This window comes from Pinus tabuliformis, chromosome X (assembly GCF_031772625.1).
Source record: "Pinus tabuliformis cultivar Carrire ecotype Pingquan chromosome X, CPIR1, whole genome shotgun sequence".
NCBI classification, from domain to species: Eukaryota; Viridiplantae; Streptophyta; class Pinopsida; order Pinales; family Pinaceae; genus Pinus; species Pinus tabuliformis.
In genome coordinates this window covers 436,740,524-436,759,008 of record NC_142308.1, presented here as the reverse complement: position 1 = coordinate 436,759,008, position 18,485 = coordinate 436,740,524, and positions in this window count along the sequence as shown.

Below are 18,485 nucleotides of genomic sequence, written 5' to 3'. Positions count from 1 at the left end.
TCAAAAACCCCTGTTTTTCCTTTTGTGGTGGCAATACTGCTTGCAAGGTGGTTTCAGGTTTATCGCAGGGCCTTTAAGCTGAAAGGGGTTTTTCGGAGTTGGGAGCCATTCCACTCACATAGAAACACGTGGCCAAGGGACGAGAAGGAATACCGCCCTCATCGCGCGGTAATTCTCGGTGCTCTTGGCATGTGCGATATGTTCCACAGCCGTTGGATCAAGCACGAAGATTCCACGATCAAGATTAAGCAAGCATGTTGGTGGGTCCAGGACGTTTATCACGCGGTCATTCTCCGTGCCTTTTGGTCTTGCGATATCATCCTCCGCCGTTGGATCTGGCGAGGTGATTCGATGATCAAGGATAAGTATGTAGGTTCGGGTGAACATTATCTTCTATGCTTGTTGCGCTTCATAATGGGAGCGGGCGAACTACATGCTCGAGGGTTATCCCCCCATTGGGACGCGAAATCATTTTAGAATGGTCCCTATTTCCTCATCGGGTCCGAATCTTTTTTAAAGTGGATGCATGTTCTCGCCCCGATTTGAGCCTCGGCTGTCAGATCTCTAAGGGGGGATCGAACGGTCTAGGTTCTTGTTTGTTTTTCGTGGGTTTTATAGTTTTGTTTGTGGGACCTTGGCTCGGCTTTTAAGCCTTGAGCTCAGTGACCCAGGCCTTTAGTGGTTTGATATTTCTTTGGCCCACAGTTCCTTTGGGACTGTTTTTTTTATTTATTATTTTTTTATTTATTTATTTATTTATTTATTTATTTTTTTTTTCTGATTTAATGAAATAGAAGGTACGGCTCTTGCTTTAGCAAAAAAAGGATAGTGAATGGTTGGTAATTAACCATGAATTGATTGAGTAGAAGTCAAACATCCCATTATATGATGGTGCTTCAATCGTAAGGTATTATAAAGGAATGAGAAGTAACCATGCAACATTGCCGTAGTTTTGTCACAATCAAAGTTACAAATGAATAAAGGTAGGCTAGTGATTAGCGCCTTTCTCTAAATGACTTAATAATTGCTTTTGCATGGGATGTTTGATGAAAATTTCATTGCTTAGTTGCTTTCCATGTGATTTCTATAGGGTGTGAGATATATCATCCATGACTACCTACAAGTATATAGAGAAGCTCTTGAGAAGAGGTCTCTAGGTGCAACCATAAACCAAAGCTTCATTAGGTTTACCCTAGATTTTATTCCATGGAGACCCTAGGCTAAATATGTAATTTGAGACCAATCATGCTTCTCAATCCTTGCAATAATTTTTTGGTAAAAATCCCTATGCCTTTGTCTCAAGCACATTCTACATGTTTGGATATACAAACAAGCTCCATTTTTGGAAAATATGTTTTACATAACATCATCCCCATGTTGAAAGGTATGAAGTGGCTCACATCTTAGGCTTGGATGCTATTTTCATTAATATTGACTTTAAGAAGATATATGGTTGGGTTAACTAGCTTTCATCATTGTTATGTTCAATGCCTTCGAATTTAGCTCTACCTTCATTGATTTTGTGGAGACCCATTTTGAAAAGCCCTCTATTTACTTATCCATCAACATACACAACTCCAAGGAATTTGGTGTATAACATTCCATCAAACAAGATTCTTCATTAGCTCTAGCATTATATGTTCATTGCATCAACTAATGCAAGCACCTCAATCTTGGTGATACGACTAGAAATAGGGGAAACCCATAACTTGTACCAAATAAAAACCTATCTTAGGTTTCAAATTGCTTCGTTTCAAACTTGAGTTGGAAGGTCATTAGATTAAAATTTGGCATATGAATCCCCAATAGAAAGGATGGTTGTCCCTGTTTAGAACGTTGTGGAAGACTACCTTAGAACTAAAGAAGTCAATCTTTACATGGTTCACTATTATAGAAAGTCTCTAATGAACAAAAGATTAACATATCTCACAAATCAAAATCTATGTTGTCCCATTATTGAGCCGAGAGGTTGTGCCAAGAAACACATTCTACAACCCAGTATGACCCGATGTCTAAGTATGTCATGTCCTCAAAAAATAATAAAGATATTTTTGGGTAATGTCCGCCAATCTTAAATCATATATAATTTATTTATCTTATTAATGGACTAAGATTAATTATTAAAATATAACTATGTATTTGAATGGATGGTAAACTATCGCATGCTTTTAATAGTTCCTTTATCATATATGTGAATTTGAATGGATCATAAATTTACCTTTATAAAAAAAAATTACCACATTGAAATTCCAAATTAAGTAAAATTGTAAACAATTTACTCTTTACTAAAGTCAATGTCATTTCTTAAATCAAAGGGAAAAGGTTAATTTAACATATAATTAAAAATCTTGTACCATATTCTTTTAATATTTGTAAAAGAGATATGGTAAATAAATACAAATATAAATAAACTAGAGGCATGGTAAATAAATATAAATATAAATATAAATAAACTAGAGGTATGGTAAGTAAATAAAACCTCTTTTTATGTTTACTCCATAAACCTCTATATTTACTAAAACTCAATTTTTTTTGTTTTTATTTAGGTAAAGCCTATGGGTCAAATACCATTTTAATACGGTGGGCTAGATACCATGGTCCAAATACCATATTTATAAAAGAGGTATGGTAAATAAATAAACATAAAAGATGTATAAAGAGGTATGGTAAATAAATAAATATAAAAAATGTATAAAGAGGTATGGTAAATAAATAAAAATATATCAAATAGGATTAGAAATCAACATCTAATTATATACCAAGCTCATGGCCCAAATAGCATGGTAAATAAAAGAGGTATGGTAAATAAAGAAAAATAAAATTAATTTTTTTATATATTTACTCCATAATCCACTTTATATTTATGAACACTCAAAAAAGAGGTTTTATCACTTTATAGTTATGAACACTTAAAAAAGAGGTTTTATTTAGGTGAAGCTTATGGGCTAAATTATTATTAATACCAAGCAAAAAAATATTATTAACCCTAATATTAATATTAAAAGATTAATAATAATAATATTATTAAATATAATATTCATATTAATATATTAATATATTGAAATATTAATATTATTAAATTTAATAACTTTAGATTAATACAACATTAAATTTGTTATATTATATTGTATATTAATATATCATGATATATATTAACTCTAGATATATATGGGAGGGAAGAACAAAGACATAGAGCGACAGAGGTGGAGAGATAGGGGGAGATGGAGATAAACTAAAGGAGAGGGGAGAGGAGGAATGAAGAGAGAGAGAGAGAGATGAGAGAGGTAGAGAAGGGTAAGAGAGGGAGAGGGAGACACACAAATGGAGATGGGAGAGAGAGAAGGGGAGAGGGAGGGAGATAATGAGTGGATTGGAGGAGAGAGAGAGATGTGGGAAGAGAGAGGGAAGTATGAGATAAAAGGAGAGAGAGGAGAAGCGAGGGAGGGATAGAGAGATGGAGTTGGAGGGGGAGAGAGGGAGGGAAGAATAAAGACATAGAGTGTAAGAAGTGGAGAGAGAGAGGGAGTGATAAGGGAGAGATGGAGAGAGAGTGCGTATGTTTAGGGGTGAGATAAAGAGACAAAGGAGATAAGGAGAGAAGGAGAGAGAAGGAGAGAGGGAGGGATAAAGTTACATAGTTGGAGAGAGAGAGAGAGAGAGAGAGAGAGAGAGATGGGGGAAGAGAGAGGATTGGAGGGCAAAGAGAGAGAGAGAGAGAGAGAGAGATTGAGAGAGAGAGAGAGAGAGAGAGAGAGATTGGGGGAGAGAGAGAGAGAGAGAGAGAGAGAGAGAGAGATGGGGGAAGAGAGAGGGAGGTAGGAGAGAAAGGGAGAGAGAGGAAGGATGAGAGAGAGGACTTGAGAGAGAGGAGGAGAGTGATGGGGGAAGCGAGAGGATTGGAGGGCAAAGGGAGATAGACAGAGAGAGAGTGAGAGAGACGAGGGAAGAGAGAGGGAGGTAGGAGAGAAAGGGAGAGAGAAGAAGGATGAGAGAGAGGAGGAGAGAGGGAGCGAGAAAGGAGTAGAGAGGGAGGGATACAGAGATGGAGTTGGAGGGGAGAGAGGGAGGGAAGAAGAAAGACATAGAGAGTGAGAAGTGGAGAGAGAGGGAGTGGCAAGGGAGATATGGAGAGAGCATGTATTCTTGGGGGTGAGATAAAGAGACAAAGAAGGAGAGATGCAGAGAAGGGGGGAGAAAAAGAGAGAGAAGGAGAGAGGGAGGGATATAGTAACAAAGTTGGAGGGTAAAGAGAGAGAGAGAGAGGTGGGAAAGAAAGGGAGAGAGAGGATGTGAGAGTGGAGAGAGGAAGGGAAAGAGATATGGAGTTGGGGGGGGAAGAGAGGGAGGCAAGAAGAAATACATATAGAGAGAAAGGTGGAGAGAGAGAGGGATTGATAAGGAGGATGGAGAGAGAGGGAGGGAGGACAACAAGAGGAAAGAGAGAGAAGTAGGGGACAGGGAGAGAAGGGGAAGAGAGAGAGAGAGAGAGAGAGAGAGAGAGAGAGATAGGAGGAGTTAGGGATAGATAGATAGATTGGAGAAAGAGAGTGTATGTTTTTGGGGTGATATAGGGAGACAAAGGGAGATAGAGATATTGATGGAAGGTGAAGAGAGGGAAGAAGAGAGAGATGGAGAGAGGGAGGGACAAATATATTGATAAATATGGAGTGAGTTAACATGTGTGTTTGGGGGGGTGATATAGAGAGACAAAGAAGGAAAGATGGAGGGAGATATAGATATAGATGGAGGGGGGGGAGAGGGAAGAATATTTCTTGCACTAGATGCATTGATTTCACTGTAGATGATGATTTATAATCCTATTTGACTGCTTGCACTAGATGGATTGATTTTAGTGTAGATGTTTATTTCGAATGATATTTGATTGCTTGCAAAAGATGCATTAATTTAAATGTAAATTATTTCTAATCCTATTTGATTGCTTTCACTAAATGCATTGATTTTAGTGTAAATGTTGATTTGTAATCCTATTTTATTGCTTGCACTAAATGCATTGATTTCAATGTATATGTTGGTTCCTGATCCTATTTTCTTACCTGCATTAGATGCATTGATTTGAGTGTAGATGTTGATTTCTAATCTTATTTGATTGTTTGCATTAGATTCATTGATTTCAGTGTAGAAGTTGTTTCCTAATCTTATTTGATTGCTTGCATTATATGCATTGATTTCAATGTAGATGTTGATTTATGATTTAATGTAATTGGATGTATGATGGTACATTAATTTTAAAGTGATTAAATTAACAATGTTCATTGATGTCAGTGTAAGCACAAAAAATTATCGGCAATGTACATTGATTTTTGTGTTATAGTAATCCAACTTATTAATATTGGAGAGCAAGAGAGACAAGGTATGATGCTTACTACAACAACTCGAGCTAAAGATTTAAATGGTTTACGATTTCAACTGTCCTTTCCATATAATTGATATGAAAAGATGACAAAACTAATAAGGACGACAATAAGAATAGTAGAAGAAAATAGTTTGAGATTAATCACAATAAAGACTTTTTGTAATTGAGTACATTCTTATTATTCACATTTTGTATCATTGAACACTATTACATTGTCACTTTTCATTCAAAATTTTTATTTCATAATTTTTCATCATTAAAGTTATTAACAATATTTATTATCTCAACAAACTGAGGTAACTAAGAAAATTTAAAATTAAAATAATCTCAGGCATATTTAGCATATTTAAAATGATTATATTAATATTAGATGTATTTACATATTATTGATAAAATTAATCATATCTTCGATGGGTTTTCCTTGGCCGCACACGATTGAAACCAGCCTAGATCCATCTTAACTCCAAATCTATCAAGTGTCGAGAGGGATCAAAACTCTCGAGGTGCAAACCTTTCCTCAAGTTTTGCACTAAAAAAAAAGGTTTGCACCTCGAGAAATTTGATCCCTCTCGGCGCTTGATAGATCCATAGTTAAGATGAATCTACGCGGGTACGTAAGAGGCAAGTCTTCATATTAGCCCATTATGAGTAAGAGCAAAGTCTTCATATTATCTTTTTCAACTTTTGCCCCTAGCCAATTCTACATGGCCCTAAGTTTAAACCATATGAAAACAATACCTTCCCACCCACCCTTATTGGAAAGTTAGTGTGTTAAATGATCATCTCTTAGGGATTTACACTTTATTCTTCTTCTGGAAAGCCCTAGGTTTAAACCATATGAAAACAATACCTTCCCACCCACACTTATTGGAATGTTATCGTGTTAAATGATCATCTCTTAGGGATTTACACTCTATTCTGCTTCTTGGAAAGTTATCGTGTTAAATGATCATCTCTTAGGGATTTACACTTTATTCTCCCCCATTGTTAATTCACATTTACGTGTTTTACTTTATTTGGAAGAAATGAAAGATAAGTTACTTAATGATAATGAGTTTCTCACAGATAGTATGATGATGTCATGACATGTGACCATCCATCCTTTCACATTATTGTCCTAGCATCAAAGATTCACATGGAAATGGTACAAATACTATAGCTAATGAATTCACTCCGTCTAGGCCATCTAAGGTCATCAACACAATGAGGCTCACCATTAGGGAGGCAAAAATTCTCAATAATTTGGAACAATAGAGAGTGGTGATGACGTTGGCTCCCTGTCCCAACCATGAATAATAGAAGACAAAGCCTATTGAACAAGCTAATGATGAATGGGATTAGTGCAATTGAGAGTTTGACTACTGCACTCTCTAATCTCTATATAAAGGAGGGGAATCCGTCACTGGAATCTTTATGTAAAGAAAGGGAATCCGACTACCAATTTATGGAGTTGTAAAGAGTGAAAAGCAGTGTGCGGTCGTCGTAAAATTGGAGGACAAGATTGTGGTCACGCGGTTGCCTTAGAAATAAGTCTCTACTGGGGACACCTTTAAAATGGCTGTGACGGTCTAGATGACTGTACGGAGAAGTGGTGCTCTTACAAAAAAAAATTAGTGCTAAATTGCCACGTGTATGGGCCAACCGTAAGAAAAGCGGATGCTGGAATATTTGCATTATAATCGATCTTCTTAGTCTTGCCAAAGCATGAGTATAGCAGTCAATTTTCCCTTGATCGATGATACTTTTTTATTTTTAAGTGATTTGCCATGTGCATATAATTGTGGGTGTATAAGTGTTTATATCACTATTGAGTGAATCATTAATAAACATAAATAAATAAATTTGAGTTTAATAAAATTAGATGTATTTATATTTATGAATATAAAATTTGTGTAATTATATATGTATCTAATCTATTAAAAAAAGTTGTACATCATCGAAGTTAGGAGGTATTTTAAAATTATTTTTAACTCAATTCAAAATTTTCACTTCTTATTCAAGCGAGGCTGGTATAAGGATGCTTAGTCTTGGCTAGACTATTTGGGAGTAAAAGAGGAGATCATCTTGAATAATAAGGACACTACTAAAATATTATTATTTCAAATTTAAGGATAAGTTGTGAGAGGATAAAGAATTAGAAGGAAAAATGAAGCTGCAGTATTATAATGAGGTGATCAATCCCAATCTCAAAAACCAAAATTATCTTTTTGTCTTGACCAATGCCAAGAAGAAAATGAACATGGCTAATATTAGAACAAATTCTCATCGCTAATATTAGAACTAACTCTCATGAGCTTCAAAGTGAGATCGAGGGTTGGTATATTTCCAAGACACCTTGGGATGAAAGAGTTTGCCACCTTTGTAATACTAAGAGGGTTAAAGATGAAAAGCACTTTCTCTTAGATTTTCCAGTCTTACCCACATCCATTCTAATTTTCTAAATCTTTCCCACACTACCAACCTTCTTAACTTATTATGTCAGCAAAACTACGGTGATCTAGTTACCCTGAATATCCATTAATCTCTTACTTTGTTAAGGTTAGATAGAACATTATGGTCTCAGTGGACGTTAATCAAATTGTGGATATTATTTTGTTTATATTATGATTTAATAAATTATTAATTGATATGGTGAATATGTAACCTGTTCAATAAACGTTATTTGACATTTGGGTTAAGTCATATAAATTAAATGATCGGGAAACATTGATAAACACTAATCTATAATAAGCATCAAAATACTTATTTCATTATACATGTCATGTTCTTGAAATTAAAAAGTTATAAAAATAACTAAATTATATTATTATTATTGATTATAAAAAAGAATTAATATAAAATGTGAACATATTTAGAAAAAAATGGATAATATTTTTAACCATGAAGAATTTTTCTCGCTTTTCCATAGAGATTTTTAATTTGTAAATAGGCTTTGTTACAATATCATAGACCAATATCATTGTTTATCAATACCACATGTACAAGAAACCATAACCGACTTCATATGACATTTATGCATATCACATTTTTTTAATTAATCAGTTTAATTAAAAAGGGAAAATGGCATAACTACTTTGGAGATAAATCTCAACCTTTCATTTCTGTCTATACTATGAATATTATAGAATATTATGTGGAGGTTAAATCCCTACCATCCACCTAATAACTATTCATAATCAAATTAAATTTCTGAAAACTTTATTCCAAAATAAACCTTTGTAACACGATGTAAAACTCGAACCATTTTTGCGACCCAAAACTAATAATTAAGAGGTATTTTTTTTTACTAATCCTATGTTGATAAACTCGTACGCAGTACTTCGAACATTGCGGCCCCAAGATGCCACGGCAAATCGTAAGCGGTACTCCGAATATTGCCGCCGCAAATCGTAAAAAATCGTAAGGACCAGGAAAGTCCCAAACTTCGACTTTAAATTTAAGTAGTCTGCACATTTTTGAGAAATCTCATTTCAAATATTAAAGTGATAAGTTTCGGTTAATAGTGTAAGTGTTTTTATTTTTATTTTCACTTCAATATATATATATTTTTATTTTTTTTGATTTATTTTTAAACAATTGAAAAACCTAAAACTGTATGTCGACCTGATTTGGCTATAACTAGCTATTAAATTGGCCCTTGTTAATTGATATTCTCATTCCCATAACTCTATTGTTCTCTTCAATGTTGCACTAAATATTTAGTCTCCCATGTTGATGGTAAGGAATTCAACAAAATTGGGTTCAAATGGTGATGGTGGATGAAGACAATAGTTTGCTTCTTATAGGTGAGTAAATATGAAGTGGCAATCACAAATGCTAGAGGAAGGGCATAATGTTGCCATATAAATCATACACATTGTATTGAAATAGGTGATTGTTATAAATATAATTGTATCACTGATTTGGCCATATTTTGATTCTTTAACATTTTATATTTGTTTTGGTCAAATTTGAAATTACAAGTTTGAGTTGTGTAATTTATACAATTTAGGTATTCTAGTGGTTTTTAGGGTGCTGGATACATTTATACAGTAAAAAAAACTTATTTTAAACAACCAAAAATTATAATCTCACATATAAGTGTATCACCGAGATTCCAACGTGAAAACCCCAAAACACAAAATAATTAGAGAACATGGTTGATTTGTGTTTATGATCTCATGTTGTTGTAGTCCTTGCTAAAACCTATGCAACTTCGGTAATAATATTATTGGGACATGTGCTTCTACGTAGAGCATTTGTTTGTAATAATTGTACAAGATGATACAAGTGATATTGTATTCCATTTGGATGTACATCAATTGGATGTTTGTATGCTTTATTTATTATAAATTAGTTTACTAGCACAACCACACTAGTAAATGTGGTTGATATATGCTTATTGGTATCATATTTATAAGTCAATTGACGTATACAAGGTGAAAAATGTCACATGTCAACCACATTTACTAATGTTGTTATGTCAATTGACAACCAATATGTGTGGGGTGAATTCATTAACCATGGTTGAAGAGGGTTGATAAGTTTAATCATGGTTGACAAGGTTGACCAATTTTGAAGAGGGTTGATCGAGGTTGGTCATGGTCAAATATTAATGTGACGATGTACTAATGTTACATGAATCTAACAATGTTACATTGTTAGAATAATGTTGACCATGGTTGATGTTACATTAACGTTAATGTTAATTATACATTAATGTTACAAAAATGGTTACATTAATGGCTGAAGTTGGTTGATGGGGTTGCCCATTTTTGGTCAAGGCAGATTGTGATTGACCTTAGTTGACCATGATTGACAATGATTACTATGGTTGACTAGGGATTAAGAGGAAATATTATGGTTGACCTTGGTCTAGCATGATTGATTGCTATTACTTTGTTACATTAATGTTGACTATGGTTGATGCTACATTAATGTTAATCTCCATGTTACCAAAATGTTTACTATGGTGATTGAAGTGGGTTGATGAGGTTGACCATGGTTCAAGAGGGTCGGCCATTGTTGGTCAAGGTAGACCATGGTTGACATCAGTTGAACATGATTAACAATTATCATGGTTGACCATGATTAACAATAATTACCATGGTTGACTAAGGATTAAGAGGAAAGATTATGGTTTAACTTGGTTTACCATAATTGACCATGGTTGATATTGTTGGCTAAGGTTGAAGAGTGTTGATTGTGGATGAACATGGCTAATTGAGTTGGATAATGGTCAACCATAAAATATAACAAGGTATTTACATTATACATTAATCTGACAATTGTAACATTATTACAATAATGTTGACCATGTTTAGCCCTTATCAACCATGGCTAACCATGGTTTAAAGTTACATTAATGTTACTGTTACAAAAATGGTTGAAGAGGGTTGACAAGATTGATGATGGTTGAAGAGGATTGACCAATGTTGATCAAGGTAGTCGATGGTTGATTGAGATTGGCCTTGCTTAATTATGGTTGGTTATGATTACCATGGTTGACTAAGGATAAAGAGGAAATATTATAATTGACCCTAGTTGATTATGATTAATTATGGTTGACCTTAGCTAGCCATTGTAAACCATGGTTGACCTTGATTACCATGATTGACTAAGGATGAGGAGGATATATTATGGTGGAGTAAACATGACCATGGATGACCGTGTTGACCATGGTTGGCCATCGATGGGTATGGTTGGAACACATTTTCCATGATTCACTATGGATGAGCATGCCCATCATGGTTGATCATTGTTTAGCTAGTCTGACCATGCTTGAACGTGGTCGACTAAGGTAGAACTTAGTGACCATGTTTGACCAAGATTGAGCTTGTTTGACTATGGTTGAACTTGTTAGAGAAAGGTTGACTATGGTTAACTATGGGTGATTGTGGGAGCATGTTTGACTATGATTGTATATGGTTAACCATGGATGAACATGTTGCCCAAGTTTGACGATGGAATAATATGGGTGGCTTTTAAGTTATCCCTTAGTTGCATTACCTGCTTGTGTGAGGCAATTCATTACTAGCATTATGCCATTCATTATGTTGTTCATGTCTAACATGTTTTAAGTGGAGTATGGGACCATGGGGACCACTTGAAGGGTTGTTAAGTAAGTGGATCAATGCAATTAATGTTATGAGAAGATGATGCTAACATAGGTCATTGACAAGGGTGAGGTCGATTCTAGGTCCACCCAAAGGTTACCAAAGAATTCTATCAACATGATAATTGTCATAAGAGGATTATTTTGAGATAGGTCTTTCATAATGGTAAGGTCTAGTTGAGCACATATCATTTATTGCTACCGAAGTATTATATTGTATTGACAAAATTCTCATTTTTTTTTTTTTATTTTTTTTTTGAAGTTATGTAGCAATTCATTGCTATGACATAGAGTATATGGTTTTGTAGGGTGTCAAGAGAAAATGAGTGTCAAGTGTTGTAGCTCTTTGAAATATTTGAGGGTTTCCAATAATGGTATTTGGCCAATCTTTGACAATTCTAACTAAGGAGAATAAATTACACCCTTAGGCATACTACATGATTCCCTAGTACTATGCAAAATTGATTCACTTGAGTGTTTTGCTTGACACATTGTAGCAACAAGACAATTGAAAATTTGATGTAAAGATGACTTTGGATGTGCCAAGGGAGCTTTTGATACACTTATGGAAACATGAAACATTAAAAACATATATAGATTCTATCTCATGCAATCACAATGACCAAGTCCCAACAACATGAGTGTCCACCACAGGGACTTCACTTGTATTCACTACATGTTTGCTTCCCAACTATAGTTTTAATTACTAAACAATAAATTGTTGTGTTTAATGATGCTTGAACATGTCTCTAGCATAAAAATAATTTCTCTAAAAATTAGGTGTGTGATGCAAAATAAAGTATTTCGATACCACTTGTGGTGTACCTTCATATCTAAAGTAGAAAATCTACAAAAAGAAAATAAAACAAAACGAGAGTATTGAAGTGGTAGTAATAAGAAAACATGTATTAATATCTTGAATAACAAACAATGTTCACTTGCCTCTTTGATAAAGAAATATTCAATTGAATAGAGCTCCAAATAATATTAATCATTTGACACTTGATTATATAGATTCACCTTAAATTTATTTATAACACATTTTAACTACCTATTGGAACATATTTAATACATATTTCCACTATACATTAAATAATGGATTATTCCCTTAACTAAAGGAGTTAGGGTGGGACCCTAAAAACATTGTCCTCCTGAAAAGGAGCCCCTTCAACCTTGATAGGTAGCTTAAAACTATCAAAGGCTTTTACCAACTATAGGATGTTTGTAAATGAAAATAAAACAAAGGGTAATTATTATTAAAGTGAAACAAATCAGATACTCAAATTTTGTTTATCATAATAATAACTTGGAAGAGATCCATTTTCATAAGTATATTGGAATTGATTTCATCACAAGTTATATTGAAACTACAATGTTTAGAAAATAATCAATGAAGGTTGGAAACCCTATTTCCATCTTGAGAACAATTGTAAAGATACATTATTTTGGTTTTAGGAAAATAAGAAGGTCCTACTCAATACCCTTGCTACCCTAGCGATTTTATGTGATTGTGAGGTTTGGTCTAGGTTCCCACCAATAAGACTAAGACTATGATTAGGTACTTAATGTAGAAGCACAAGATAATAAATTTGAAGAATGAGAGGCTTATTATCATTGCTTCAACCATTAGTAAAAGTTTCCTTGGGCTCAAAATAAATTGGAGTATAGATGTAGTTTCCTAGCTAGTGGAGGAGTCCTCTAAGATAACAACATTGCTAAGGGAATTATCATAAATAATTTAAAATAGAACGTGGAATGATAAGGAGTCTTACATATCAACTATAGTTAATTCAATGATTACCCTCAAACTAAGATAGGTCAAACTTTATAATAGATTTCTAGGCCAATGATCAAATTTGACTAAGTCATTAATCATCACTAACTTATCTATCCATGCCAGCTCTATGGAATCTAATTAATGTCACTATTGTTGTTGGTTGCAAAACATTAGTGATCAAGATTGACTAGGTCGTTGATCAAATTTGACCAATCACTCTTTATCCAATTATTGGATCAACATCAACAATTTCCACTTGATAATAATCAATATGCCACATTAGCTCCCATGAATTAGTTTGTGAATGCCTAAGTATCCTTCTGTTGTTTCACTTTACTGCTTGTTGCACATTCCTACTTAACTAATTCACATTTGTGCTAAATTACATTCAACATGCTCAAAATTTTCAGTACATTTTGTAAAAGTGTATATGACTTTAAAATATGAAATACAAAAGTATAAGCTCGCAAAAGGATGGCCTAAGGGGTTATTTCAATCCATTATCACCAAAGAATTGAAGTAATTTTGTACCAACAAGTGTTTGATTTGAATCATTTGGGTTAGGTACACTAGTATATATTAATGAATTTAGGCTAGGGATTTTATCCATGAATATGGCTAATCATCACTTGGGTTTCCCTTCAAGGTTTTTCTTGAAGGTTATAAAAAGGGAATCACAAAATGTTTACAAATTCTAAGTCATTGTCTTCCCTTTTTAAACTGCAATATCCCAAATAAACCGATGGAAGACCCTTTTTACCTCTAGGTTTCTCCTATAAGTAAGTTTGTGACTTTGTAGACTACTCACTAATGTAAAGAAGTAAAATCCATTGGCTACAATATTTATATCTAGGCAGAGTAGTGCTCTCAATCTCTTAGTGGGTGATGATTGGGGTTTTTTGTAGCTATTAGCATTATTGTGGTAAATGTGCTATATTTTTCCTCCATTAAGCTCTCTTCTCACCCATTCTTCATTGTTGTTGCAAAATTCCTCTTCAACCAAGCTAGATCCTTGGTCTTCATCATTTTAGTCCTTTAGATATCCTCTTCTATTCTAGCTCTCTTAACACCTTTAACTCCTAGATCACTTTGAGATGATTCATCGTCCAAAAGAGCTAGGTATCCTTGTCTTTCCTTGAAGGTTGTAACCATTCAAGGAGACATTATGAATTTCCCCAATATTCCATATGTTCATTGAAGCTCTTGTTGTTGCCATAATTGTGGCAAAGGATGTAACTAAGTAGTAAATATTCTAGAAAGAAAATGGATTGATGTACAAATTCAATGAAATTTGGCCAAATCTTGTAGATCTATAACAATGGATTCCCTACACTTAGAAGTTATAGATCAAGGAAGAAAAATATATTTACCCTTTTTAGTGGATTCTTCATATTGATGAAGTTGAGGATAGAGATTGAATCTTGAATTATAGTATGGGGCTTTGGGGAAACTCCACTCTTTAATATTCTGAGAAATCGTTAAGGAAACAATTAAGTTTTCTTATTAGATTGATTTTTATTTTTATTGGTCATCACTTGTGATTATCTATTACCTCTTTTAGGATTCTTGAGTTCTACTCATCAAGATAATTTCCAAACAATGAAGACCATGCAAAAAATAAAGAGACACTAGAGATAGGCTCCAAGCCAGGGCAAAACCCCTCCAAAGGGGAAAACCAAAACGAACTTCTATTCTTACAGAAACAACTTCAAAGGAGACTTACAAGACCCAAGACCCAAGACCCAAGAAAGAATACCTTTACCAAGATCAATCCAACCACCAACACTTTCTTTCAAGATAACATAATGCCATCAATGCCAAAAGAGGAAGATTCTTTTAGAGTAGGAGTTTTTCGGCCTTCAAACAATGATTGTATTATTCCTACACTTCTTAGACCTGTAGTCTTCCTGCATATTTCAGACCTATAGTCATTTTGCACCTACCCGACCTGTGGAAATCCTAGTGATCACAAAAATTCTCATGAGAGAGATGATCTAAAGTGGAAGGTGTTCTTCTCTTCTTCGCTGACCTTCTACTATTCTCCAAGACCTTTGCACTTGTTTCTAGCTGCATATCAGATCAAATATTATTCTCCCAAGTGTATGTATTCAAAGGGTTTAAGTCCTTCTCTTTTATAGTCTTTGCATGGGCTAGTAGGGCCTCTCTAGGTCGACTTGAACATGGCAGGCCGATTTGATCTTGGCGTCTTTCTAGGCCATTCTAAACAATAAAATAATATTTTATTTCTTGTTACATGTTCGCAATGGGGTCTTTTACATATTGACTTCAAATTTGACTCAAGACCCAAATACTTTGAGCATGAAACCCATGATTTAAATAAATATTATTATTTTACAAAAAAGGCCTTTCTTTTGACAAGTAAAATAATAATTACATCATGTCATGAGCCAAATACAATTATGAATACCGATATTAGTTACATTCTTCAACACAACCTCTTAACTAGGGAGGTATTCAAAATTGACAAACGGTACAATGACAATACTCACTTTGAAAAGTTATCATAATAAGAGTATCAACATACCCAATGCTAGGGATACCAGAACTGCCAAGGTATCCAACACATCAAATATCCAAGTTTCAATGACACTATTTCAAGGATCCATCAACTTAAGGATCCAAGTGTCATTTCCGAGACACTTATACAAAGATCTAAGACACTATCAGGGACTAAGGTGTCATCAAAGCAACATGCCACTATATGTACCATCAGGCTACAACCCTAGTATCAATCCAACTGGATATAAATACCATCTAGGCCTTCATGCCAAGACACCAACCCTTTATAGTCTTTGCATGGGCTATTAGGGCCTCTCTAGGTCGACTTGAACATGGCAGGCTAACTTGATCTTAGGGTCTTTCTAGGCCATTCTAAACAATAAAATGATATTTTATTTCTTGTTACAAGTGCCCAATGGGGTCTTTTACATATTGAATTCGAATTTGACTCATGACAAAATCCCTAGAGCACACAATGGGTGCTTTGACCTAGGACCCAAATACTTTGAGCATGAAACCCATGATTTAAATAAATATTATTATTTTACAAAAAAAATATTTTTCTTTCTTTTGACAAGTACACTAATAATTACATCATTTCATGAGCCAAATACAATTATGAAGACCGATATTAGTTAAATTCTTCAACACTCCCTCTTAACTAAGGAGGTATTCAAAATTGACCAACGGTACAATGGCAATACTCACTTTGAAAAGTTATCATAAGAAGAGTATCAACATACCCAATTATAGGGATACCAAAACTGCCAAGGTATCCAACACATCAAAGATCCAAGTGTCAATGACACTATTTCAAGGATCCATCAACTTAAGGATCCAAGTGTCATTTCCAAGACACTAATACAAAGATCTAAGACACTATGAGGGACTAATGTGTCATCAAAGAAACATGCCATTATATGTACCATTAGGCTACAACCCTAGTATCAATCCAACTGTACATAAATACTATATATTCCTTCATGCCAAGACACCAACCCTTAGGTGTTCAGGTATCATCAAGGTCAAACACAACAACGAATCCCCACATGACCAAGATACCCTCCCACACTGATATCTAGACATCTTCAAGGCCAATCTATAATTGAGATCTCAACACCAAATAGGGTAAGGTGTCCTCCCAAGTACCATCATATAAGAAACTTATGGTACTCATGTCTCCCTCTCAACCAAATCAAAGATATCCATCGATCCAAACATGCTTCAAATTTCTTAGGAAGAGATCAACACATCAACTACCTGTTCATTCACCTGAACATATTGTAGCTTCGCGATCCTGATCACTTTCAATATATTGGTTCTTATTATAAATATGCTAAATAAAATCCAGCATCTTCAACCATTATGATGTTTCTTAGGTCATCACAATATCCAAATAAATCTCAATAGAAGCTTCCTTTTCCAATTTTTCAAGAAACACCAAATCCAACCTCAACACTTCTCAAATATTTGTTCACAAATAATCAAACAAGAATAACCATCAGTAGTGCTTTATCCATTCTTCGATCTCCTTCTTTCCTTCATAAAAGAAATACATCCAATATCCTTCTCAACTAGGGAGGTAAGTCCATAATCAACCACTTTATTCTTTTATCTACACAAGCACTTTATTTTGCATCATCATATCATTGGAGAACTTTGATCTTTCAAAAAATAATTCTTCATATGACAAAAAAGTCACCTTTCAATCAACAATGTAAACTTCAATTTCATCGAGGTTCTTATAGCTCCATCTTTCCATCATGCTCATTACAGGGTCATCATCAAACATGAGGAAAGCTTACAACTTTACAACCTCTTGCAAGCTATGTGTCTGCAATTCTCAACGACAAGTATAACCAAACACAGCTATATATGTACAAGAGAATGAAATCAATTTTATCAAACTAGGGTTATCATGTTATCATAAAGAGAGCATCTATGGTTATCAAAACTTTGAATAAGAACTTAAACTTTAAATATCCAAAACCTAAACCTAGTTAGAGAAAGAAATCAACTAGGGTTACACTTTTCATGCCCTAGATTATTACAAAAACCTTTGCTACGGTTTTGTGACAAACCCTAGATACCATAATTAAAACTTTAATATTAGAAATTAGATATCAACAACTAAACCAAGTTAGGGTTTCAATCATAGCAGAAACATTTACACCTAGGGTTTCATTTTCATACCCTAAGATATTATATCAAATTCTACAAGGGTTTTGTCATAAATCCTAATTAATCAAACCCTAAAAAGCTAGGGCTTTATCATATGTCTTAGATACCATCAACAAACCCTAAAATGCTAGGTTTTTATAGTGAACCCTAAAGGTTTAGGGTTTTACCAAAGTGAACAAAAGAAATATAACACGACAAGGGTTAATTTAATTTAGAGATCAAACACCTTAGTACAATAAGAATTTTTATAATTCTATAGAGAAACCTTAGACATGAGAGAGCTATTAATTTAAAGACTAAATGATCACACCTTCTTGTTGCACATATTTATACATACCTAGAGTTGCTTCTTTCACAAACCTTGTAGGGCTTCCTTTTGAAAGGCTCCCTCTGCATCAAAGCTTCCTTCATGACTCAAGTATTTTAGAGTCTCCCTATGAATCTAGCCATAATCCTTTTATTTTATCTACAATATTTAGAATATACCTTCCAAGGAAAATATAAGGAAAATGACTATATTCTAGCAACAATGATAAAGC